Raw genomic sequence first — 25,760 nt, forward strand, 5'->3', positions numbered from 1 at the left:
TACTCAAATCATACAAAATATGTTCTCTGACTAAAACAGAATTAAATTTAAAATAACAGAAAAGACATTTGAAATGTCCACAAATACTTGGACTAAATAACACACTTCAAGTAACCCACAGGACAAAGAAAAAAACAAAAAGGAAAGTAGAAAAGTATTTTGAACCTAATAAAACAAAAACAGCAAAATTGTGAGATGTAACTGAAGCAGTGCTTTAAGGGAAACATACAGCACTACATGATCATATTAGAAAACAAGGCAGTTCTAACATCAATGACCTAAACCACAGCTAGTTCTTTGTGCCAAAAAAAAAAAAAAATCAATAAAGCTGATAAACTTCTAGCCAGACTAGTAAGAAAAAAAAGAGAAGATACAAATTATTAATATCAGAAATGACAAAGGAGAGAATACTACAGACAATAAAGGAATATTATAAGCAACTGTAGCCAATAAACTTAATAAATTGCTAAATTCCTTGAAACACAAAAATTAACGAAGCTCACAGATAGCTAAACAGAATAACCTTTTAAATCTATTAAATGTATAGATAAAAAACCTTCGCACAAAAAATGAAAACAAATCTTTCTCACAGATAAACAAAAGGCCCAAACGGCTTTAGAAAATTCTACCAAACAAAAAAAATACCAATACCAAAAATACCAACATAAGAAAACATCAACACAAACTCTTGAAGAAAACTGAAAAGGAGAAAACGCTTTCCAATTGAGTCTCTGAAGCCAGCCTTTGATACCAAAATCAGACATGAAATCCCTTATAGAGGCAAAAATTAACAAAATTTAGTGAAATGAAAGGACAATTATCATACCTATGTAGTTTATCCCAAGGATACAGATTGGTTTAACATGCAAAAGTCAAAGTAACTTACCTTATTAAACAAGCTAAAGACCATGTATTCATCTTAATACATGCACATAAACAAAATCCAACATCAATTCATGATAAAAATCTCAGCAAACTGGGACTAGAAGCATGATAAAAATCTCAGCAAACTGGGACTAGAAGCATGATAAAAATCTCAGCAAACTGGGAATAGAAGGGAACTTCCTCAAACTAATAAAAGGATATCTGTAAAAATGTTCAGCTGGTATCATACTTTACTGAAAGACAGACTGGATACTTTCACCCTAAAACCGTGAATGAGGCAAGGATGTCCACCCTCATCAGTTTTACACAACACTGTCTTGGAGGCTCTAGCCTGTGCAATAAGGCAAGAAGAAGAAAGGCACACAGATTAGAGAGCAAGAAGTAAAACTGTCTTTTGTAACAGACAGCATGACTGAATGTGTACAAATTCCAAAAGAATCTAACAAAAAAGCTGCGAGAATTAATGAGTTTAGCAAGGTTGCAGGATATAAAAATCAATATACCTAAATCAATTGTATATTACTAATAACAGATAATCAGAAATTCACATTAAAAATACCATGTACAGTACCACAAAACTATAAATAAATTTGCAATAAGATGTACAAGACCATACAGTAAAAATTATAAAACTCTGCTGAGAAAAATTAAATAAGATCTAAATAGATATGCCACATTCATGATTGAAAGACTACTGTTAAGATGTCAATTCTCCCAAAATTTATATACAGATGCCATGCAATCCCAATCAAAATCCCAGGACACTTTTTGGTATGAATTGACCAACTAATATGGAAATGTAAATAATTTGGAATAGGCAAAACAAATTGAAAAATAAAAAAATTGAAGGATTTACACTACCTTATCTCAAGACTGGTTATCAAGTTACAGTAATCCAGACAGTATTGTACTGGCATAAAGACAGACATCCAGATCAATGGAACAGAATAGTGAATCCAGAAATATAATTATACAAATATGATCAATTGATTTTAGAAAAACTTGGATACAAATATGATCAATTGATTTTAGAAAAACTTGGTAAGATAGTTCAATGAAGAAAATGATCACCTCTTCAACAAATAGTATGGGAACAAATGGATAGCCATTTTTTTAAGGGAATCTTCATTCTTCATTCTTCACATCATATACAAAAATGAATTTAAAATGAATCACAGACCTAAATATAAGAGCTAAAATTATACAACTTATAGAAGAAACAATCCTAGTAATTTTCGGTTTGGCAAAGATTTCTTAAATACGACACAGTAAACAAGAACTACAAAAACAAACATCAATACAGTGGACTTCACTGAAATTAAAACATACAGAAATGAAAAGGAAAGCCACATAAAGGAAAAAATATTTGTGAACTGTATAGCCAACAAAAAATTTGTATCATATCAAGAAAAAATGTGTATCTTACAACCTAATGAGAAAATAGCCAGTCCATTTTTTTAAATGAACTAAAGATTTGGACACTTCCCCAAAAAAGAGATATGCAGATAAGATGAAAGACATTTGTCATTAGAGAAAATAAAAGGAAAACTACAATGAGATAACACAAAAATTTGTAAGAATGTCTAAAATTGAAGACTGGTCATACCGAGACTTGTCAAGAATGTGGGGTAACTGGAATTCTCATGAACTGCTGGTGGGAATATAAAATGAGACAACCATTATGGAAAACAGATGGACAATTTCTTAAAAAGTTAAACATATAGGCTGGGCGCGGTGGCTTGCGCCTGTAATCCCAGCACTTTGGGATTTCCTATGTTTGCTTTCTAGGGAATCAATAAAATAAAAATAATGAGGATAGAAATGGTAATGGTAGGCCGGGTGCGATGGCTCACGCCTGTAATCTGAGCAATTTGGGAGGCCAAGGCAGATGGATTGCCTGAGGTCAGGAGTTCGAGACCAGCCTGGTCAACATGGCGAAACCCCGTCTCTACTAAAAATACAAAAATTAGCTGGGCGTGGTGGTGGGCACCTGTAATCCCAGCTACTTGGGAGGCTGAGGCAGGAGAATCACTTGAACCTGCGAGGCAGAGGTGAGCCGAGATCTCACCATTGCACTCCAGCCTGGGCAACAGAGCTACACTCCATCTCAAAAATAAATAAAAACAATGTGCACAGCTTTTTACATCTAGAACCTGCTGGTCTTTCAGGCCTAACTGGGGTTCATTCTGTTGATCTGATGCATTCGTTTCTTCTCCTTGACTTTGTACTTCAGCCCAGTCCAACAGAACTGGAGGTTTCCTTTTCTGCCATAGTTTGTCCATTATCAACAGATACCTGATGTCATCTTTAAAAAGCTTGGTAAAAAGTTTAACTGGATTATATCCAGTTGATTTAGCCCATTCCTTAGTGGAAATACGTTTAATGTCACCTTCTTTATTAGAATGTTCTAGCTCTGGCTTTGGCTTCTGTTGGTTCCCAGGCAGCTTCAGGGTCAGCTCTGTCAGGAGATACTTCTTAAGTACTTTGCCCAAAAGATGCAATGTATAGGTTCTGAAGGTGTGTTACAAATTGTACAGTCAGGAGAGGTTCTCTGGGTTGGCTTAGGATGACATTCATAACACTTGGTCACACCCTTTTTGATAGTAGTTACTTGTCCAAGATACTCAGCAGTTCCACTTTCAATAAGAGGAACACCAGCTGCCAGGCACACTCTATTAACATGGTTTTGGGCAGCTCTGTTATCTAAAGCATTCATAACCAATATAAACTGTCAAAAATATTCCACATTATAGTCAGGGTTCATGATGCTGTCATGGTAGGCAACCATATTAGCCTTCAGGTAAAACTGCAGTGCACTTTCCCTGGCAACCTGTGCCTTTGATCTTCCAACATGTTTCCTTTGAAACAAAAACTATTGAGGTTGCTGACATCAATAGTAACCAGATCAATCAGGTCGATGTGGGAGAAGCTGGTGAGCACAAGGTTCTTGAGGAGCTCACAGCACTGAGACTCTGAGAGTTCATTTAGCAGAAAAGGGGGATGGAGCTGAGCTCATATGGGATAAGGATGACCCACATGCAATGGATTTTGTCACCTCTGCTACAAACCTCAGGATGCATATTTTCAGTATGAATATGAAGAGTAGATTTGATATCAAATCAATGGCAGGGGATATTATTCCTGCTATTGCTACTACTAATGCAGTGATTGCTGGGTTGACGGTATTGGAAAGATTGAAGATCTTATTAGGAAAAATAGACCAGTGCAGAACAATTGTTTTGAATAAACAACCAAATCCAAGAAAGCAGTTTCTTGTGCCTTGTGCACTGGATCCTCCCAACCCCAATTGTTATGTATGTGCCAGCAAACCAGAGGTGATTGTATGGCTGAATGTCCATAAAGTGACTGTTCTCACCTTACAAGACAAGGTAGTGAAAGAAAAATTTGCTGTGGTAGCACCAGATGTCCAAATTGAAGATGGGAAAGGAACAATCCTAATATCTTCCGAAGAGAGAGAGACAGAAGCTAATAATCGCAAGAAGTTGTCAGAATTTGGAATGAGAAATTGCAGCTGGCTTCAAGCAGATTACTTCCTCCAGGACTATACTTTATTGATCAACATCCTTCATAGTGAAGACCTAGGAAAGGATGTTGAATTTGAAGTGTTGGTGATGCCCCAGAAACAGTGGGGCCAAAACAAGCTGAAGATGCTGCCAAAAGCATAACCAATGGCAGTAATGATGGAGCTCAGCCTTCCACCTCCACAGCTCAAGAGCAAGATTATGTTCTCACAGTTGATTCGGATGAAGAAGATTCTTCAAAGAATGCTGACGTCAGTGAAGAAGAGAGAAGCCACAAGAGGAAATCAGACGAGAAAGAGAATCTCAGTGCAAAGAGGTCACGTATAGAACAGAAGGAAGAGCTTGATGATGTCATAGCATTAGATTGAACAGAAATGCCTCTAAAGAGAGCCCTCTTACTACTTAGTTTATCTAGGCAGAACCAGATTATTTGTTATGTCCTTTGTTCCAAAGGGAAAAAATTGACACCAGTGACTTGAAAATGATTCTGCTCCCTTTGAAAGCATTCATTTTGCTATAACTGTTAGACACACTGCAGTATGCTATACTGAAAGTAGGAATATAGCTTTAAAAACCCTTTGAACAAAGTATGTGCATAACCAGTCATGAGATAAAACAACATAATGCATGTTGCCTTTTTAATGTAAATACCCTTAGGTATCATTAATAGTTTCAAAATATTGTGGTTAAGTTGATACCTGGTTATAAATATCATGCCTTTATTTTTGGCTAGAAGAATTAATTTTAGCCTAGATCTAACCATTTTCATACTCTGACTGAAACAGATTCAAAGAAGTATCAAATGCTATGTATTGAAACTTGTTTTTAAATGTTAAATGGCACTATGTATATTAATGTAAAACAATGTTAATTTACTCACGTTTTCAGTTTGTACTGCCTGGTATGCCTGTGTATGAAGCCAATTTTTGTGTATTGTTATAGTTTCAGGTTATTTATAGTTGATGTTTTGTAAAACTCAATGACTATACTTATGGACCAAATAAATGGCATAAGCATCCTTGTTACAAAATTAAATGAATAAATAAATAGTAATGGTGTCAACTAGAAAGCTAAGAACTAGTAGAGCTGTAATGTCCAAAAATGTCGGTACTGTCTGTTACTGCTATTTATTTAATGATTTTTATTTTCTTATTTTCTAGTTCTACATAACAAAAATAATGCCACATTTCAAAATTATATGACTAAATAGTGCTAGTATTTACTACCACAGAACCTTTCTCCTCCCCAGTGTCTTGGCCTGCTGAACTGAATACAGATTATCAAAGATTTGTTGTGAGCCTAACATTTCAATGGTTATATAAATTTTACAGCATTTTACCTTACTTGCTCTGAGACTTCAAATACAAAAGCATTTTTCTAAATTTTCTAAAATAATTACTATTATAATCCAAAGAAAATTTATTCTCACAAAATATGGTACAAATATAGTCACCCAACTAAAATATTAAATATTTATTTCTATACATATATTTCATAGCTTCCTGTATATATTTATTGATAAATACTAAAGCTGATATATGGAAAGACTTGATATATTCAGTAAGGTCATGTTTCAGAAGCATTGTTAATACACATAAGACAGATACATCCACATTTTTCAACAAGAAAGATGTTATTTCAGTTCCAAACGACCACACTTAAGGCAGGGCGCAGACATACATAGAATATAAGACAAGACTGTAACAATAAAGTCTTCAGTTACTTTTCACTTCCGACTACATGAATATAGTAAACAAGTTACCTCCAGCAGTTGATTCTTGGGGATAAAAAATCCAATTACTGTCTTGCTTTACAATAAATTTAGAATAAAATGTTTTGTTGACTATTAAATCAGGTAAAGCATAAGGTACTTTAAACTGATTATTTGGTCTCATAAAATGATTCAATCTAAAGGCTTAATTTAGAGCCACCTACAAAATGACCCTGTATTCTACATTGTTAATCTTAAAAGTTTAATAGTTCTTAAACTTACATAATTTATTATTTTTTACCCAGAATCATCAATGTAGGACTAATTCTGATTAAATAAATCTAGATTATTTCCCCTCTCCATCAGCCCATCTCCCAATCAAACAGTACTTACAATTATCACAAAGAGCCTTTCTAATCACATTTATTTAACTTTGTAGTATATTTTGAATTAGAAGGCACAATTAATAAAATGGTTCTCTACATAGAAAGATTTCTTATAAGTGTCCCCTATACCAGATGTGTCTGTTATTTCTCTGGCAAAATCTAATCTTGAAAGCGCTGGGGGAAAGGAAGAATAATAGCATGGCTCCTCTTCAGCTTCACTTTGAATGGCTACCATGATTAGAGAGGGCTGGGTTTCAGACATGCTTTATAGGAAGCATGTAGTCATTTAACTTTTTCATGTGGTGTAAAGCTCGTAAACAAAAAGTCAGAAGAGTAAATTCCTATGAATCATATACTTTTTACAAAGTATTTCAGTTAACATATTCCCAGATATACAGAATTACAAAATATCGCCAATTATAATCTATTCAATGATGACTGTGGAAATGTATAATTTCCAGTGATACTTTATCATCTTGATATTCTGGAAACACTAAATAATACAGGATCTTTTCATCAGGAAGTCAATTTTTTCTGAAAGAAAAGGGCCTTTATGTTTAGTTATGCCTCGCAGGCATTGCAAAAGAGTACTTCCTCTCTCTAGTTAGCACAGTGAAGGTGTATCTATCCAAAAAATATCAAGAGGAGGTATATATAAAAAGGAGATGGGTTTTTCATTTTTATTTTAAAAATAGCGGCTTCCTTAAAAAGCAATACCAACTAAAAATGGATTAAGGACTGAAACAAAGGACCTAGAACTGTAAAATTCCTAGAACATAGGGGGAAATTTTTATTACATGGGTCTTGGCAACGATTTGTTGGCTATGACATCAAAAGCACAGGCAAAAGAAGAAAAAACAGACAAGGAGCATGACTGTATCAAACTAAAAAGTTTCTGCATAGCAAAGGAAACAATGAAATGGCAACCTACAAGATGGGAGAATATATTTGCTAATCACGTATCTGATAAGGGGTTAATAACTGTAACATATAAGAAACTGCTATAACTCAATAGCAAAAAAAACTCCAAATATCTCAATTAAAAAATGGGCAAAGGACTTGAATTGACACTTCTCCAAAGACACACAAACGACTAACAGGTATAGGAAGACGCTGGACATCACTAATCATCAGGGAAATGCATATCCAAACAATAATAAGGTAAATGCTTTTAAAAAAATTAAACACAGAACTAACATATGATCTACCAATCCCACTTCTGAGATATGGTAGTTCTGTATTTAATTTTTTAACAGAACTGAAGTCAGAATCTTTAAGAGATAGTGGCACTCCCATATGTACAATGAAGCATTGTACACAACAGCCAATATGTAGAAACAACTTTAATGTCCATCAACAGATGAATGGATAAAATGGATTTACTGTGTGATATACACACAGTAAAATATTATTCAGCCTTTTAAAAGAATGAAATTCCATCGTATGCAACAACACAGATGAACCTTGAGAACATTATGCCAAGTGAAATAAGCCAGTCACAGAAGGACAAATACTGCATGCCTCCACTGATGAAGTGTCTAAAATAGTCAAACTCATAGATGCAGAAAGTAGAATGATGGTTGCCAGGAACTGAGGTGGGGAAGCAGTTGCTGTTAATATGTATAAAGTGTCAGTTATGCAAGATAAAGTTCTAGAGGTCTGCTGTACAATACTGTGCTTAATGTTGTGTTAACAATAATGTCCTATACACTTAAAATTTTGTTAAGGACAGGGGAAGGTTCATAATATTTTACATTTAATTTTTAAAATTCAATTTATTGCTTCTTTTTTGAAATTTATATATACTTTTTGGGACAGGATCTCATTCTGTAACCCAGACTGGAGTGCAGTGGCATGATCAGAGCTCACTGTAGCCTCAAAAACCTGGCTCAAGCAATCCTCCCACCTCATCCTCTGGAGTAGCTAGGAGTACAGGTGCCTGCTTTTTTTTCTTTTTTTTTAGTAGAGACAAGGTCTCACTATTTTTCCCAGATTGTACTGCTTCTTTTATTTGGGAATTTAATGTGGTCTTCCTTTCCTCTCCCCTTTTCTCCTTCTCCCCTTTAAAAAGTAAACAACAATCAGAATGATGCTAAATAAAACACTGATGTAAAAACTGTCCAATAGATAAAAGGTAAAAAATGAATCTAATTTGAAAAATTATTTAATCTTTAAGACAAAGGAGAGCTTAGTAGTTATTGAGATCAAAATGAATCTGATGGGTAAATTCCTTCAATAACCCTGAAAAGTGGTTGCCCTTCTTTTTCCTTCAGTAACGCCAATGGTGGGGAACTCACTCTCCTCTGAAGAGCTAACTAATTCTTGGAAATTGTACTACTTTCCACCTTTTACAGTTTTTTGAGGTGTCACAGAACATGCCTACTGGCTTTTTTCCCTGAGACACAGATATTCTGTGCTACCAAGTCTTCCTTTTTAAGGTTAATATTCCGGACTTTTTACTTAACTCTTGCCTATGTGCCTAATTACAGGAATCACGCTCTACTACTGCTAACATTCTATAAGCAGAGGGCTTGGATCTGCCAAGGTATTCTTGAGGTTCTGAAAGGGCCACAGAACATTATTCTTCTCACTTCCTTGTAGTACCTGTCCTCACCTGGATAAGTTATGCCTAGCCTGCAAAGCACCTTGGCTGAGTCAATGCCCCATGCCCCATGCACCACAAGCCCCCTGCAAAACCCAGTCAGAAGAGTCTTCAGACTGGTGAATACAGGCGTCATTTAGAGATATAGGTACTTCAAAGATGGGCAGAATGGACATATTAGAAGGAAATGGATACTTCTAAAATATCACAGGAACGGAATGAGAAAAGAATACAGGTCTTATATCAAGCAAAAATCCTCAGACTGAGACCTTGAAAGGCAAAAATCTCTCTGTTCAGGGAGCAGGGAGGAGGAAAGAGAGAAAGGAAATTCAGTCCTCAATTCTTGCTCAATTATATCAGAATAAGGAGGTATTATTTCTAATTTTCCACAAACATGAGACTCTTATTTCTTAAAATCTCTAAACTGTCCTCTATGGGGAAAAATGCTTTTCAAGCATTTGCCTATGAACTTTCCATTATTTTTCATTCCAAAGAAATCTGCTTGTTTTCCATTAATGGATCTATTAAAAGGAAACTACTTTTGTTCCTTCTTAATCTTCTTTTCTAATATAGTAAGAAGAACAAAATTCAATCCCTCAGATTTTTTTAAAGCCTACAATGGGATTTTAAAATGCCACTAACTAGACTACACAAATATAGACACTACTTGCATTGAATACTGTCACTCTATACACCGTCAAAAACTGTGAGAAACTTCCTTTTTCAGCTACCATCTCTTGAGCGACTCCTATGCTTTGGCACCTAGTCTAGAAACTTTATGTATGGTATCTTCCACCTACCTGTTTAATTAGTTACTATTGGTCAAACTCTAAAGATGAAGCAACTGAAGCTCTGTGAGGATAAAACCACAGCCAGTGCCACAGAGCCAGTAAGTGGTAAAATCAGGATGTCACCCAGTTCTGATATTCACTGAATAGATTATTGAACTGATACAAGGATAAATGGATGACACCTGTCCTGGATATTTAATGACAGATAATAAAAATCCAGAAATTCATTAAGCAAGTAATAATAATGAATAAGGTTGTTATACTTCAACCTCTTCTGCATTCAGAGATGGATGTGTTAGATGCTCATTCCTATTCTTTTGCACTGGGGCTGGAATGCACCAGGACAGAACTCAATAGCTGAGGATCCCAATGAAACTGAGAGGAAGAAAGGATAAGCAGAGGCACACCAGGAAGCAAACTAACAGTCCAGAATAGCAAAGATACCTACGGTCCACACCCCACCCTGACCGGTTCTTAGTGAACAACTGGTTATTGGTAATATTGCTGAGGTAGCATTGGCTGGTGGTTTAGATGATCTCTTTCCAGAACTGCCAAGATACTTTAACTTTTAGCAAGCCCTGTATTTCTGTCATCCAACTGGCCAGAAATCCACCACCGGAAGAGGATGTGGAAAGTCACAAACTGCCATTTTGAAAACTAGAACCCTTACAATTACCAAACAAGAGGTGCTTTATTACTAACCCACATATCATTATTACCTTCCATATCAGTACAGGGTTCAGCCAAAGTTATCATTTGGCTCATGAGTGTTTTTACTAATTTATTTTTTCCATATACATGGGAAATTTAAAGATACTTTTCAATTGTATACAATAGAAATTATATTAAAATTATAGATTACTTTTTTTAAAAAAACGGCAATATACTCAAGGCTTCAAATGTGAAAAGGTATTTTTTTAAAGGTATGTAAAAAGTTTCTCTGTCAGAATCCATTTTTTTTTTTTTTAGTTTCTCTCTTGTTCTGTATCTATCTGCCCAATTCCCAACCTTCACAACACATAATCACTATTATTAGTTTTTGGTTCAGAGATCACTTCACGTATATGTAAGTTAAAACAAATACTTACCTCATTTTTACACAAATATTAGGACAATATGTACTTTCCTTTGTCTTGCCTTTATGTAACTTAAATAGATCTTCAAGATCTTTCTACATCAAAACATAAATACCTTCCTTGTTCCTTTTTAAAGCAGTACAGTAATTCACAATATGGATGCAAATTCTAATTTTTGCAAGACTTTCCAGAATAACTTCTGTTACATACAACATGCTTAGCTTTAGTTTTATAATCCTTAATTTTATTGAATTTGAATTTCCATTTGACATTTAATTTTGAAAATGTTTTACGACAGTACCCTAAATGTACTTGTTGGAATAATATACAACAGTTTAATTATTTACATGTATATTCAGTTTCTAGGATGGCATCCCCAAACTCAAAATGTATCGACACAGTTAAATATGGCATGTACTTAAAATAATTATTTCAGTGCTAGTGATAGACTTTGCCCATCTGTGCATGTGCATCCATCCATTTATTTCACTACTTTCCTCAGTAGTTACAAGATTATGAGATAACTGCTGATTGTTAAGAATACAACATATTGTCATAGGACAGACCAAATCCACCTTGATCAAACAGATGGTTGTGACCTGACTAAATAAAATTTGACAAGTTTTAAAAACTATAATATTAAGAAAGAGTCTACAGTCATTTATGACTAAAAAACTATTGGTTAAAGTATATTAATCATTAACAATATAAAGATTTTCACTGTCATATGCCATGCAATTTTATTTCTAGGCACCTACTAGAAAAACATTTGCTTGAATGTATAAGAAAATATGAAGAAAAATGTTGACAGATGAACTGCTCATAACTGCAGACAATCTATAAAATCTGTTAGAGATATATTATAGATATATGCTACTTAGCAGTTAAAAGAATGAACTACATCTGGAAGTATCAAGATGGCTAGATATCAGAATTACTGAGTGAATAAATGCAAGTTGTAGAATACATTCACTATGATAACCATCTCTGCAAATAAAAAATTAAAAAATGTATGGTTACACAAATGTGAGTAAAAATACCAAAAAAGTACTAGGAACATACATACCCAATTTATAATAGGTTACTTTATACAAAACAGAGGATCAGAATTGGAGATGGTGGTAAAAAAAAAAAATTTTCAACTTTATTTGAAATATTCTATTTTTAAAGATATTGATGTAATTTTAGAAGGATAGCTAAATATGCAAAAATATTAATGTTTGATAATTCTGACATAACCTTTGGACTTTTCTGTAATCTTTTAATTTCTAAAAATTAAAAAATATATATTAAAAGGCCATTTATTGTACAGATTTATTGGGCCATATAATTTTATAACCACAACCATGTAGAATAAATGAAATGAAAACATTTTAACTTGTGCTTTTCAACAGCAAGATACACTGAGTAATTATAATAGTTATCCAACTCGTAAACTCACCAAACTTCAATGGCTGTTTCACATCACAGGGAAATATTTTCTCACTTTTTTAGCAAAACAGAACAACAAGATATGCAGATTTCACAGTATTATAGAATTACATATTAAACATTCACATACTACTTTCACCACCAGAAGAAAAGCGTATTTCAATGACAATAAAGCAAAAGTTGGGAGCAGATTAAAAAAAATGTCAGCACCCATGAATGTGATAAATTAGCAAAACAGATGAATTGATTTACAATATTCACTTCATTAGAACAGGAAAAAGAACCCTAGCACTTTATTACCTAAGGTTTAATTTAACAAATACTATTGGGCAATGAAGTGATATATACAAGTGAATGTTCCAGATATTTGGAGCTTATCCTTTCAAGCATCAAAACCTTTCAGTTATCCATGTTGATGACAATCTCTCAGAAAGGACATACTTCCCTCAGTTTTAAAATACATGTATTGAACATAACCAAGGTTTTCCTTGAAAATGTGTGGGTCAGCATTCATTCATTCATTCAGCAAATGAGAACTGTCTTCAAAGAGTATGCAATGTTGACATTGTCATCTTGATATCAGTTTGGTCAAGGTAATTTTACAATTAGTACACCAACTGAATTAAAAATAAAATTCTACAAAATTGGAAATATCTAAACACCTTTTCACTTCATTCCAGCATATCTTTTATTTTTTCCCTACACAAATATTCTAGCCAAACTGTTACATCCATATAACCTAGTCCATGTTTTCTCATCATTGAGTCTTTGCTCAGTATTCATTTCACTTGGAATATCCTCCCTCCAACTGCTGTCAAAAATCCTATTCATCCTTCAAAGCCCATCTCAAATCTCAAGTATAATGTGAATAGTATTTCTTATCTTCCCAATTAAATTAACAGTGCTTAAAAGTCTTTTGGTCTCCCATTGTGGCAATTCCTCAAGGATCTAGACACAGAAATACCATTTGACTCAGCAATCCCATTACTGGGTATATACCCAACGGATTATGAATCATGTGCTATAAAGACACATGCACACAAATGTTTATTACAGCACTGCTCACAATAGCAAAGACTTGGAACCAACCCAAATGCCCATCAATGATAGACTGGATAAAGAAACTGTGGCACATATACACCACGATGTGGCCATAAAACAGGATGAATTCATGTCCTTTTCAGGGACATGGATGAAGCTGGAAACCATCATTCTCAGCAAACTAACAGGAACAGAAAACCAGTGTTCTCACTCATAAGTGGGAGTTGAACAATGAGAACACATGGACACAGGGAGGGGAACATCACACATCCGGGCCTGTCGGGGATGGAAGACTAGAGAAAGGATAGCATTAGGAGAAATACCTATTGTAGATGATGGGTTGATGGATGCAGCAAACCACCATGGCACGTGTATACTTACGTAACAAACCTGCACGTTCTGCACATGTATCCTAGAACTTAGAGTATAGTAATAATTAAAAAAAAAAAAGTCTTTCGTCTTCCCTGAACAACCTGTTTTAATTCTTAAACAATGGTACTGGGAGGTAAAGATTTACACAACAAATACTAATTTATTTCAAACTAATGGGTCACACTTAGGATCCTTTCTTATAAAATAAAAATAATACCAAACTTGCAAGGTTATTGTGGAATGTATTATGTACAGAAGATGTCTATATCAATGCTGGATACATAGTAGATGCATAAGAAACTGATAAATATTATGGGCTACACTATAAGTGAAAAATCAAGTCAAGAGGCTGCATACTAAAAATTATTATGATAACACATTCTCTCATGGGCATGTACAAACATCAGAAAATCTTCTAGGCCATGAACTCAACTATATGATATCTCCAAGAGAAAAAAGTAACTTAGAACAGGACTTATTTATTCTCCCTGAGTACATGAAAAGTCTGAATCCTAAAGAAGAATAAGTTTTTCAAAGAAAGATATATTTAAAAGAATAATTAGAAGTACTGCTAATAATACCGATAGGTTAAAAATTGTTCATAGGTTAATTAGTTCCTATTGCTGCTGTAACAAATGACTACAAAATGACTAGCTCATAGGAAAACAAATTTATTATCTTAAGAGTTCTAAAGGTCAGAAGTCCTAAAATCAAGGTGTCAGCTAGGTTATGTTCCTTCTGGAGGATCTAGAAGAAAATCCATTCCCTAGAATCCTTTTCTAGCTCCTGGGAGCCACCTGCATTCCTTGGCTCACGGCCTGAGCCTCCATCCTCCAGCTGCACAGCATCTTAAAATCTCTCTCTCACTGACTAAGACTCCTGCTTCTGTCATTACATTTCTTTTTTAGGACTCTGATTCTCTTGCCTCCCTCTTATAAGGATACTTGAAATTACATTGAGACTACCTACATAATCCAGGATAATCGCCCCATCTCAAGACCCTTAATTTAATCACTCCTACAAAGTCCTTTTTGCCATATAAAGTGACATATTCACAGGTTCTGGGGATTAAGATGTGGACATATTTAAGGAACCATTATTTAGCTGAAAACAATGGGCATATCTGGCTCTTTAATTTTATAAAGATTACTAATCCTATTACTCTTCGATTCAAAACTATTTTTTATTGTCTTTTAAAAGGGAAAGCTTCGTACATATATTTAACACTGTAACAGTTTCTCAACTGAGAGAGTTTGAAAGGCTTTGAAACCTCAAGATTCTTTCAAAATGTGGTTCTGATTTCCTAGAGCCTCATTCTACTAGCTAGAGTACAATATTTGCATTTTCAAAAGCAGTTCGTTGAATGGTTGCATATTTACAAAACAAGGGTAATTTCAGTGAATAATGTAAAATCTCACAGTGAAAAGAATTCCTATAGTTTGAACAATAAAGTTATCAATCCGTTGTTAATTTATTTTCTCCCCTCCAGAATCTGGGAAAACCACTCATAATAGTTACTCTGGAGACCACAGATCACAAAAAATTGAAGTGTGGTGTTGGGGAGACTTCAACTGCTCTAGAATGATTCTCCAGGTGTATACTGTAAATTTGCTATTCTCTTGTAATATTATATTTGCAATGTAAAAGAATTTACATTTTTGTTTGTCATGAAATAATAATTTACTGTGACCTTCCTCACTGGTATTTCAGCAAAGCCATTCTCACCATTGATTCTATTTTTGTTTTGACACTTTGAAACAAATTAAAGGGTAGATGGGCTACTTATTTTTTAGACTTACCAAAGAACTATTACTACATCTTTATATTTAAAAATTAATAATCCTTGATATTTGCAAAATATTACTCATTAGACAATATGTTAGCTACTGTGTCTGAACTTCTAAACCAGTAAAACTGTAATTTTTCCATTCCTGTCCTTCATTAAACTCGTCATTGCTCACTGTGGTGGTATACTGTTATTCACTATAAGGAATTATAAGTCAACAAAAGTCAAAGTATTATGCAAACTAAAAAATTTACCACTTTAAGGCCAGGTGCGGTGGCTCACGCCTGTAATCCCAGCACTTTGGGAGACCGAGGTGGGTGGATCACCTGAAATCAGAAGTTCGAGACCAGTCTGGCCAACATGGTGAAACCCTGTCTCTACTAAAAATACAAAAATTAGCTGGACGTGGTGGCAGGCGCCTGTAATCCAGCTACTCGGGAGGCTGAAGCAGGAGAATTGCTTGAACCCAGGAGGCAGAGGTTGCAGTGAGCTAAGATCTTGCCATTGCACTCCAGCCTGGGTGACAAGAGTGAAACTCAGTTTAAAAAACAAACAAACAAACAAAAAAACACCACTTTAAATAAAAATTTATATAGAAGAATTACAGAAAGAAGATAATTTCAGGTTCTTACTGTGGAGCTGCTGTGAAGGCATTTCATACACTGCATAGAATCTAAGTAATGTAGTTATTACGTGACATGATCTTTGAACTCTTAACAGAAATTCCGTATTTCTTTCTAGCAAAGATTCCTCATTACCTAATGGGGTTCTTGGAGCTCATCCATTCTAGTTCACCAACTATGTTTCGATAATTCCCTTGAGGAATATTTTTGAATTAATGGAATCATGTCTAAAATATACTGCAGTGGGGAAAGGTACAGATGAAAAAACATTAGACATGAGTCAGTAATTTCTGTAGCCTGGTGATAAATATGTAGGCATCTATTTTACTATTCTACTTACGTATATTTTGAAAATATCCATAACAATTCATAAATATATATAATCTCAGGTTCTACAATTTATTAAAACATTTAAACAATGGCATTTATCATTATTATTTTTTAATCTGGAGGTTCATCATGATTGGAAGATGGGGTTTACAACACACTAAATGAATTAGGAAAAACCAAAGACTAAGAATGAGTCAGATGAAAGGGAAGAAAACTATTTTTTGCAAAGGACAGTAATCGCGCATGGTCTAACTGAGTCAGCTGTTTACCCAGAAAATCTTTGGAGTCAACCCATCATAGAGCCTATTCAAAACTTTTAATTATACTGGGGTTCCATATACACATTTCATAGTTTTTTTTAGGCCAACAATATCTGTTATTAGGCTTACCTTCACTGTCCAAATAATTGAAAAAAGAAAAATGCATTTTTACTAAAAACCAGAACTCAAGGTAGATAATAAGCAGGACTATGAATAAGGAGAATCCTGATTACACTGTAAATTAATCTCTGATAGTAAAGAGCTGTCACTGCTGATCTGGAACAATCTGTGAATACTTGTCCTGAGGTACTTTTTAAAGCAAATAATTTCCTATAATATTCTATAAAGGAAATCATAATAATAAAAAAGGGAGTTTCAAATGTATTGAGAGAAATCAAAATTGACCTTAATTTATTTTGATAGTGGGGGTTCAGAATGAACTTTGTATTAAATCAGCACTATAATATTCAGGTCTCTTTTTCATCCTTTAACAAATAAAGTTATACAAGGCTAGGAAAGAGACCTGACACAACACATATCCAAAATAGATTAATTCTCACCCAACACTGTTTTTAATACTACTATCTTCAAATATAAAGAAGGCTACAAGTTAAAAGTTTCACATCATACCATGAATTTTAAACATTTTTCTATAATAGTCAAAACTTTCTTGTGAGCCTGGTATTATCAGTCTACTCATAAACAATCCTTTCTACATGAATTATTTGCAGAATAGTGTTTACTGATTAACTGATATATTTAAGAGCAATTATTTTCTTAATTTTCTTCAGCTACCACTATTGAAGTCCTATTAAATATCACATGGAATTTTTTACATTTTAAAATTGCTTTGCAATCATTTTTAATAATTAGCCATGTGTAATTCAATTATCTCTTGCAACAATAAAGAAAGAATGGTGCACTGAAGCAGTAAATTATGCCATAAAATATTACAGTCATAATATGGTGGTTGAATGAAACATTTTTCCATTTTAGAAGACTGGCACCTAAACATTTCATTTTTTCTTTAAAAAATTGTCACCAACATTTTTAACCTTCCATATTCTTCCATTTCCATTATCTAAATAACAACCTTCTGTTTATTATAATGTTCAGTAGTATTGCAATAACACTTTAGATCAGCAAATTTTAAACAACCATATATTATATATTCAGTCACAGAATTTAAGAACTAGGAAAGAACTCAAAGAAGTGCTACTCCAACTGCTGGTCTGAGACCAAATGAGGAGCTTGTACCAAAGTGTAAATTAAATTTACTATTTCCTTAATCAATAGTCTTGCTACCAAAAAAAAGAATGCCAACCAAACTAAATAGCACACTAGTGCTTTAGCTGATTTACATTTTGGCACAAGCTAGCTGCACGTGTACTTGAGGACTGGCAATAAACAGCTGGTATATTGGCAGCCAGTCTGTGGACCACACTCTGAGTAGAATGAATCTTATAAATAATCTAGTTCAGTGGTTCTCAACGATGACTCCCAACATGAGAATCATCCAGAAAACTTTAGAAAACATGTATATCTGAGGTTTGCCTCTAGAGACTCTGATTTAGTTGGTCTGGAACAGGGCTGCAGCAGCAGTACTTCCACGGATATAGGCCTATCCCATTTTGGAGATAAGAACACTTGAGACTTAGCCAGGTGACGTGGCACATGCCTGAAATCCCAGCACTCTGGGAGGCTGAGGCGGGCGATTGCTTGAGGCCAGGAGCTCAAGACTAGCCTGGGAAACATGGCAAAACACTGTCACCACAAAAAATACAAAAATTAGCTGGGTGTGGGGGCATGAGTCTATGGTCCCAGCTACTCAGGAGGCTGAGGTGAGAGGATCGCTTAACCTCAGGAGATCAAGGCTTCAGTGAGCTGAGATCAGGCCACTGTACTCCACCCTGGGCGACAGAGCAAGACTCCATCTCCAAACGAAACACAAAACAATACTGAGACTTAAAGAACCAAACAACTTAGTCTCATTTTACAGAACCTGAGAATAAAACAACTGACCCTCAGTATGGTTTTGCTTTACATAATACCCCATACATAAGATTAGTTAAAATTCTTACAGTCCCACTCTGTATTCAGGACACTGGAAGAACAGAAATATTTGTCTCTGAAATTTTTTCTTTGTTATTACTGGAGTAAGAGACAAAGTAGAAAGAAAGCATTACATGGCTAAACTTAGATTAACTGAAGGATTAATCATATCACAATGTACAAATAAATTTCTTTGTTACTTAGAAAAAATCCGGAAAGAAATATTACTAAGTCAAATACTCTAATTTCTTCAAAATACTGAATTAACTTATTTTTATGTCAAGTGCAGAGGCACGTGTGTGTGTGTGTGTGTGTGTGTGTGTATGTGCATGCATGTGTGTGTATATGAATGAATGAGACAGGGTCTCACTCTGTCACCCAGGTTGGAGTGCAGAGGCATGATCATATCTCACTGTAACCATGAACTCTTGGGCTCAAGCGATCCTCCTGCTTCAGCCTCCCAAGTATCTAGGACTACAAGCACACACCACCACACCCGACTAATTTTTACACTTTTTGTAGAGATAGGGTCTCCTATGTTGCCCAGGCTGGTCTTGAACTCCTGGCCCAAGATATCCTCCAGTGGATAGGTAATTTTATTTTTACAGTTTGAAAAGATTCTGTGCACATAAAAGCCAAATGAACTTTTATATCTTTTTCTCCTCATTTAACGCACATGGTAAAACAGTCAACCAGCACATCCTGGACAGTAACAAGAATGTGTTGGTTAACTAAGGACCCCAGGGCTGTGTAATTTTTTTTAGCAAGTCCTACAAACTGGCAAAAACATAGATGAAAGCAAGCTGAAATTAATATTTGTAAGTGCTAGCATGTTTTGCTTCTTCTGCATTTGAAAGGAAAACTGTATACAAATTTGCTTTCCTTTTTACCGAAATACCTTTCTTCTGGGCAAGAAACCAAAATAAGTAGTGAGCATACTATAGAGTCATACTCAATTCTACTCCTAAGAACCAACACACTTAAACTTCAACTTTATCCATTTGTAAGTGTCCTTGAATATGTTTATTCACCTTCTGAAGCTTTGGCTTCCTCATCTGGATAAATTTTTCTAGTCATTTTCCCTATCATCATCCTCCTGTCCTGCTCTAGCTGAACTAGGTACCTCTTCTTTTTGTTCTTGTATGAAAAGTATTTATTCCTGTAGATTTCACGTAAGTCAAAACTCAGTATTGAGTATTAATTTTCCCATAGGAAAAAGAAACTGTACATGACATGGTGTGACAGCACATAAATCTATAATCGCTGCAACATTTTTGTTTTACTCTTGCCTTTTCTCAGCTTTATCACTAATATTTTGTACAATTTTGTCTCTCATTTAACATCAATTTGCTTGGTTTTCTTCACTACAGTTTACCATAATTAACTTTTTCCCCAAAGTTACTGATTTCTGGGACCATGTTTTTCAGAATTACTATTGACGCCCTGCTGAATGACATTAAGAAAAGATATAAAGACTTAAAATCAAACAAATGTTTAGAATAACAGTACAATAGTAATAGAAACCATGTGTAGAAATTCTAATGCAAAAAAAGAATAATTCACATGACACTATTAAAAGAAGGTGGTTATCTTTATTTGACTATTAAAACATTGCACCTATGTGGCAAAAGTGCCCATACATGGTTTATGACTTACATAATATTTTCTATAGTATGCTACTCTACTAAATTATATTACATATAATTCCTAATACTAAACCATCCCTGCATTCCAGGGATAAATGCTACTTGGTCCAGATTTATTTTAAAACACTGCTGGATTTGATTTGCTAATATTTATATAACTATTTATTAAAATATTAAGATAAAAAGACAACACTTGGGAAAGTTTGTTCCTCATGTCTAAAACTAAGTACATCTGGTTATTTCAACCAGGAATAGAACACTAGGGCAAATTTTGTTTTGCTACCTTTGTATAAAGTAGGCTCTGATTTCGGTAGAGATTAAAAACAAAACAAAAATCAGAAACTATACTTTTTAGAAGAAACTTATTTTTAGTACAAATATAATAACAGAACAGTGGCAGTAAATTTCAAAAATATCAGCTTTTCTGTTTTTACACTAGTCATTTCCTGTAATTCTTTTCAACTATCCAGTACCTGCTCTTTAGAAATTCCTTTAGGAATATGTTGCTATTCTCCCAAAATTTAGAGTTTGCAAAAACGTGTGTGTATACATGTATCCAACATATGGTATATACCCACTGTTAAAATATCCAAAATAAGGTTTTAATCCACTTTCTAATTTTCTACAGTTTATTCACAGCCTGGTAAATAAAACAATGTTGTCAGTCTCATGTGGAAAAAGTGAGAAAAGCTCTTTTAAAAAAAACAGAATGTCCTCAATTGGCTATGCCAGCCACAAGAAAGAAAATGGTGCTATTTGTTGGGATACTCTTCAAAGGGTACCCAAATTATTTTTTTAAGACAGTAAAACTATTTTCTTCTCCCAGTCAAGTCTTTTGAAAACTAAGTAAAAAACATAAATTATTTGAAGGTGATTGGAAGACCAGCAGGCTTCTCCCCTGGCTCTGAGTTGGCCTTGAGTCACCTTTGTGAGGATTTGAGTTTCTTGGCACACAGTTTAGAAATTGTGGCCGAGACGTACCTTAGATGGGAATCTCAATTTGGAGTTCTCCTGACATGAAAATCACTTGTCTAGTAGTGTATGTGAAATTGTCTACTTAAAGTAGTTACCCTCTATTGTTAGGCTAGAACTTGGTTTAACTTTTAAAATAAATCTTATCACAGACCTTTGAGACAGGGAAGGGAGGCAACAATTAGTACCAGAAGATATCCAGATACAATCTAAGGCAGCATTTCTTAACATTTTAAAACCCTATGTCCCAGCCGGGTGTGGTGGCTCATGCCTGTAATCCCAGCACTTCGGGAGGCCGAGGCAGGCAGATCACTTGAGGTCAGGAGTTCAAGACCAGCCTGGCCAACATGGTGAAACCCCATCTCTATTAAAAAATACAAAAATCAGCTAGGTGTAGTGGCCCATTCCTGTTGTCCCAGCTACTAGGGAGGCTGAGGCACAAGAATCTCTGGAACTTAGGAGGCAGAGGTTGGCAGTAAGCCAAGATCATGCCACTGCATTCCAGTCTGGGTGATAGAGTGAGACCCTGTCTCAAAAAAAGAAAAAACATCTATGTCCCATTCTGATAAATATAAAAGTCTTTTTTTTGCCAGCCTTCTCAGTTGAGAATCTGTAACTACTCACTCCCACCAGTTATCAAACCTTACTCATGTGGACTGTATTACAAAACATCATCTTTTTTATTTTCATTTTCCCAGTATAAAATTGTGTGATAATGTTAAATATGCTTTTTCAAACTATATCACCACCTATTTTGATCTGCTGCTAGTTGAGGAAGAATAATTTTAGCTCTACATGCTATGAGTTCTCATTCAGATTTCTAAAATCATGCATTCCTCCTTTCTATGATTTTAAAACATGTTGTCCACTATATGCTTCCTTCCCACTAATTGTTGGTAAAATGACTTTAATTATAGTGCTTATCTTGTGAAACTAAAAGACAGTGAATAAGTTAGGGCATGAAATCACAGTAGTTTCATTATGCAATTATCCTTATTTGATTAAAAGAAAGTGGATACCAAATAGGGTGTGGAAGCCTCTCACAAGAAAAACTAACAGTTGGACAAAGAAGGGAATAACACAGGAAGCTGCACAGTGCTTAAAAAGTGACACTGCTATTCTAATGGTATTTCAAAACCAAAAATCTGTACTACTCTCAACCATTGTTAACTTACTCATATTTTCAGATAGTTAAAAATATGAAGAAATTGTTTCTATACATACATCAGTCTGCTTCAGACTATTACCAACATGTATTACAATGTTATGGAGGGTTAATTATGATTAACATAAATTAGAAAAACAAGTTGACTTTAAATTTCACTATTATAATCAATATCTTAATGAATGGGTCCCCTTACAATTCAGGATATTTTAATCAAGTTTTTTTTTCTTCCCATCAATAGTGCTTATAATCAAGTTTTCTGATATTTATATTTAATATCTTCTTTTTTTAAGCTGGTAATTGAAGACCCTAGAGTTTTCTGTTGCCATTCATCCAGAGGCTGTAGTACAGGCTTCACATATCTAAAGTTGGAAAATAGCAGCAAAAAGTCTACCTGTGAAATGCCAATGAAGTTAGGGCATAGAATTTAAACCTTGTAACTAATGAGATGAAAGGAAACATCAAAAAGAACTCCTATTAAGAAACTCTGCCAATATATCCCCTGTTTTTTATATAATTAGACATTTCCTACTTAACAAAAACTATAACCAAAGTATAAATGTTGAATAATTTTATAAAATGCTCAGAATATTTTCATAATGTAAAACCTTACCTCCCAAAATATTTTAAAGGTATTAAGTTTACTTACGAACATTTATTTAACTTCTATAAATCACTACAGTGCTGTGTGTGACATAATTCACCTAATGCCTGCACTCAGGCAAAAGAAAAGGTGTTTTAAAAGTATGATCCTACCATATTTTTACCAAGGTTGCATGCTAAAGCATGCTCTTAGAATAATTACAAGTATTTCTCATCAGAACCCATGAACGTATCTCAGTGAAGGAAGGGGCCAATAAACATTGGTGACTTCACTGGGAACTGTATAACTACCAAAAATTGAATGAACATATCTAGTTGTAACAGAGCTGTGGGGATGTCTTAGTTATGTCTGCACATTTGCTGTGAATACTAGTACCTTTTAAAAAAATAATTTGCAAAAATACCAAACTATTTTTAATCAAAAATACAGTCAAAATCTATTGGCTCACTTTAGCAAAGAAGAATAAGAACATATCTTTTTTTTAACACAGTATCTTTTAAATCATAGAAACAGCCTTATCTCTACAAGTCCACCCTGCTTTAACTGCAAGAAACTGAAGCCACACTAGCAATTTTACTCAGTAACAATAAACATATGACTGCAAATATTTCAAATTTAATTTTTAATTCATGTTACATTCTGCAAATCTTAATTCCTGAAGAATCACATACAATAAAGAAGGAAAAGGTTTCCTAGAGATTCATGAAGGTTTATATCAAATTTTCAGCAAGAGTTGGGGGTTGTGGGGAGAAAAGCAAATTATGTGGAATTCTTAGTGAACTCAGTCATCCTTTCTGAAAGGAACACATCTTAAATTATTGATGGAAAGTATATGTACAGGCAAATTCCTTCCAGACAAAAACAGATTTTAAAATGCAAATTTTCTACATGAAAAATATATAAATTTGGTGTTAAAATATGAGATATGCTACACAGATGTCTCTGTGCATTTGTCAAGCTATTGTGTCTTAATTCCAAATTTACCCTTTTATACTCTGCTTTGTGATCCTAGGGCTGAGAATCTGAAAACTATATTTCCCATTTGCCATCTGGCTTCCTGCTAGGTTCTGCCAATAAGGAACACTAGAGGGAGACTAGAAAGCATGACAAACGTGTTCCCTGTTTACTTGATATTCCTGTCGGTGTCCTATAAGCAACAATGCTTTGCCCTTGGCAACAACTGTTGGGTTCCAGGTTCAAGTTTCATCCTAATTCTTTACAGGTAGCAACAGCCACCAGGCAGCACCATCTCCTCAGGTCTTTGAGTCCCAGTCTGCAGGTCCCCTGCTCTTCTTTACTTTTCCAGTTCCAGAAGTGTTAGCTGCTTTCAGCAGTTATCATCACTCAGTTACCTCAGAGCTCTCATTTTTGCTCATTCAATCCTCTGACACCTATGTAACCAATTCTCTATGTTATAGTCCCTCATTGAAATGCATAGTGAATTTCTGTTTTACTGAAGGAACCATGGCTGTTACAGTCTCTACTGTGGTAGCTGACCTTAGACAATTACATGCAAATCATCTCTTAATAATTAAAACATACATTGAGCACGATTGTTATATTACATAGGCATTTAATAAACAATTTCTCACAATTCAGAAATTATATTTTTGGTATAATACAATTGAAACACAGATGTATAAATGTTTCTTACTTAAAATAGGTAAAATAAAACTTAGGAAATATCAGGTTGAAAAAGGACCTTAGAAACCAAATACCATATACCTTCTACCTAAAAAAGTATTCCTATTTCAATGGCAATTGTCACCATTTATTGAGGGCTTAACATAACATGAAATAGGGTACTTTACCTTTTCTTGATCCTCATAGCAATCCAATGAGATACATTTAATTATCCCTATTTCATAGTTAAGGAAATTTAAAAGGTTATGTTTCTTGCTCAAGGTCACAATAGTCCCTAAGTGGCAGAGCACTCAAACCTAATCTGCCTGATTCTTTCTTTTCCTTTTTTTTTTGAGACGGAGTCTCACTCTGTCGCCCAGGCTGAAGTGCAATGGCACAATCTTGGCTCACTGAAGCCTCCACCTCCCGGCTTCAAGAGATTCTCCTGCCTCAGCCTCCTGATTAGCTGGGATTACAGTCGTGCGCCACCACGCCAGCTAATTTTTGTATTTTTAGTAGAGACGGGGTTTCACCATATTTATCAGGCTGGTCTTGAACTCCTGACCTCATGATCCGCCCGCCTCGGCCTCCCAAAGTGCCTGGGATTATAGGCGTGAGCCACCGCGCCCGGCCAGATCTGCCTGATTCTTAAAAATGACTACTGATCTCTCCATTTCACCATGCTTCCTCCTTCCATTAATCCTGATAGCAATCTCTGCATAACCGCCACCAAAAGTCTTTAAGACACTGCTCTTTAAATTGTTAATAACTATTGGTATGCTCTTATATTAAGCTGAAATCTGTCTCCCTATATCTTCTACATCCATTAGTCCTATTTTTGTCCTTTGGAGAAACACAGAAC

The 25,760-nt window shown here is 34.7% G+C and overlaps 1 protein-coding gene and 2 pseudogenes across 2 annotated transcripts in view; 1 reads left to right on the forward strand and 2 right to left on the reverse strand.

The window, feature by feature from the left end:
- HS2ST1 (heparan sulfate 2-O-sulfotransferase 1) overlaps nt 1–25,760 on the reverse strand; it is a 200,920-nt gene that overhangs the window by 64,222 nt on the left and 110,938 nt on the right. The gene's annotated exons all lie outside the window — the stretch shown is intronic.
- On the reverse strand, nt 1,141–3,772 carry LOC134739091 (SUMO-activating enzyme subunit 2-like; annotated as a pseudogene).
- Nucleotides 3,843–4,838, forward strand: LOC129012525 (SUMO-activating enzyme subunit 2-like; annotated as a pseudogene).

This window comes from Pongo pygmaeus, chromosome 1 (assembly GCF_028885625.2).
Source record: "Pongo pygmaeus isolate AG05252 chromosome 1, NHGRI_mPonPyg2-v2.0_pri, whole genome shotgun sequence".
NCBI lineage: Eukaryota > Metazoa > Chordata > Mammalia > Primates > Hominidae > Pongo > Pongo pygmaeus.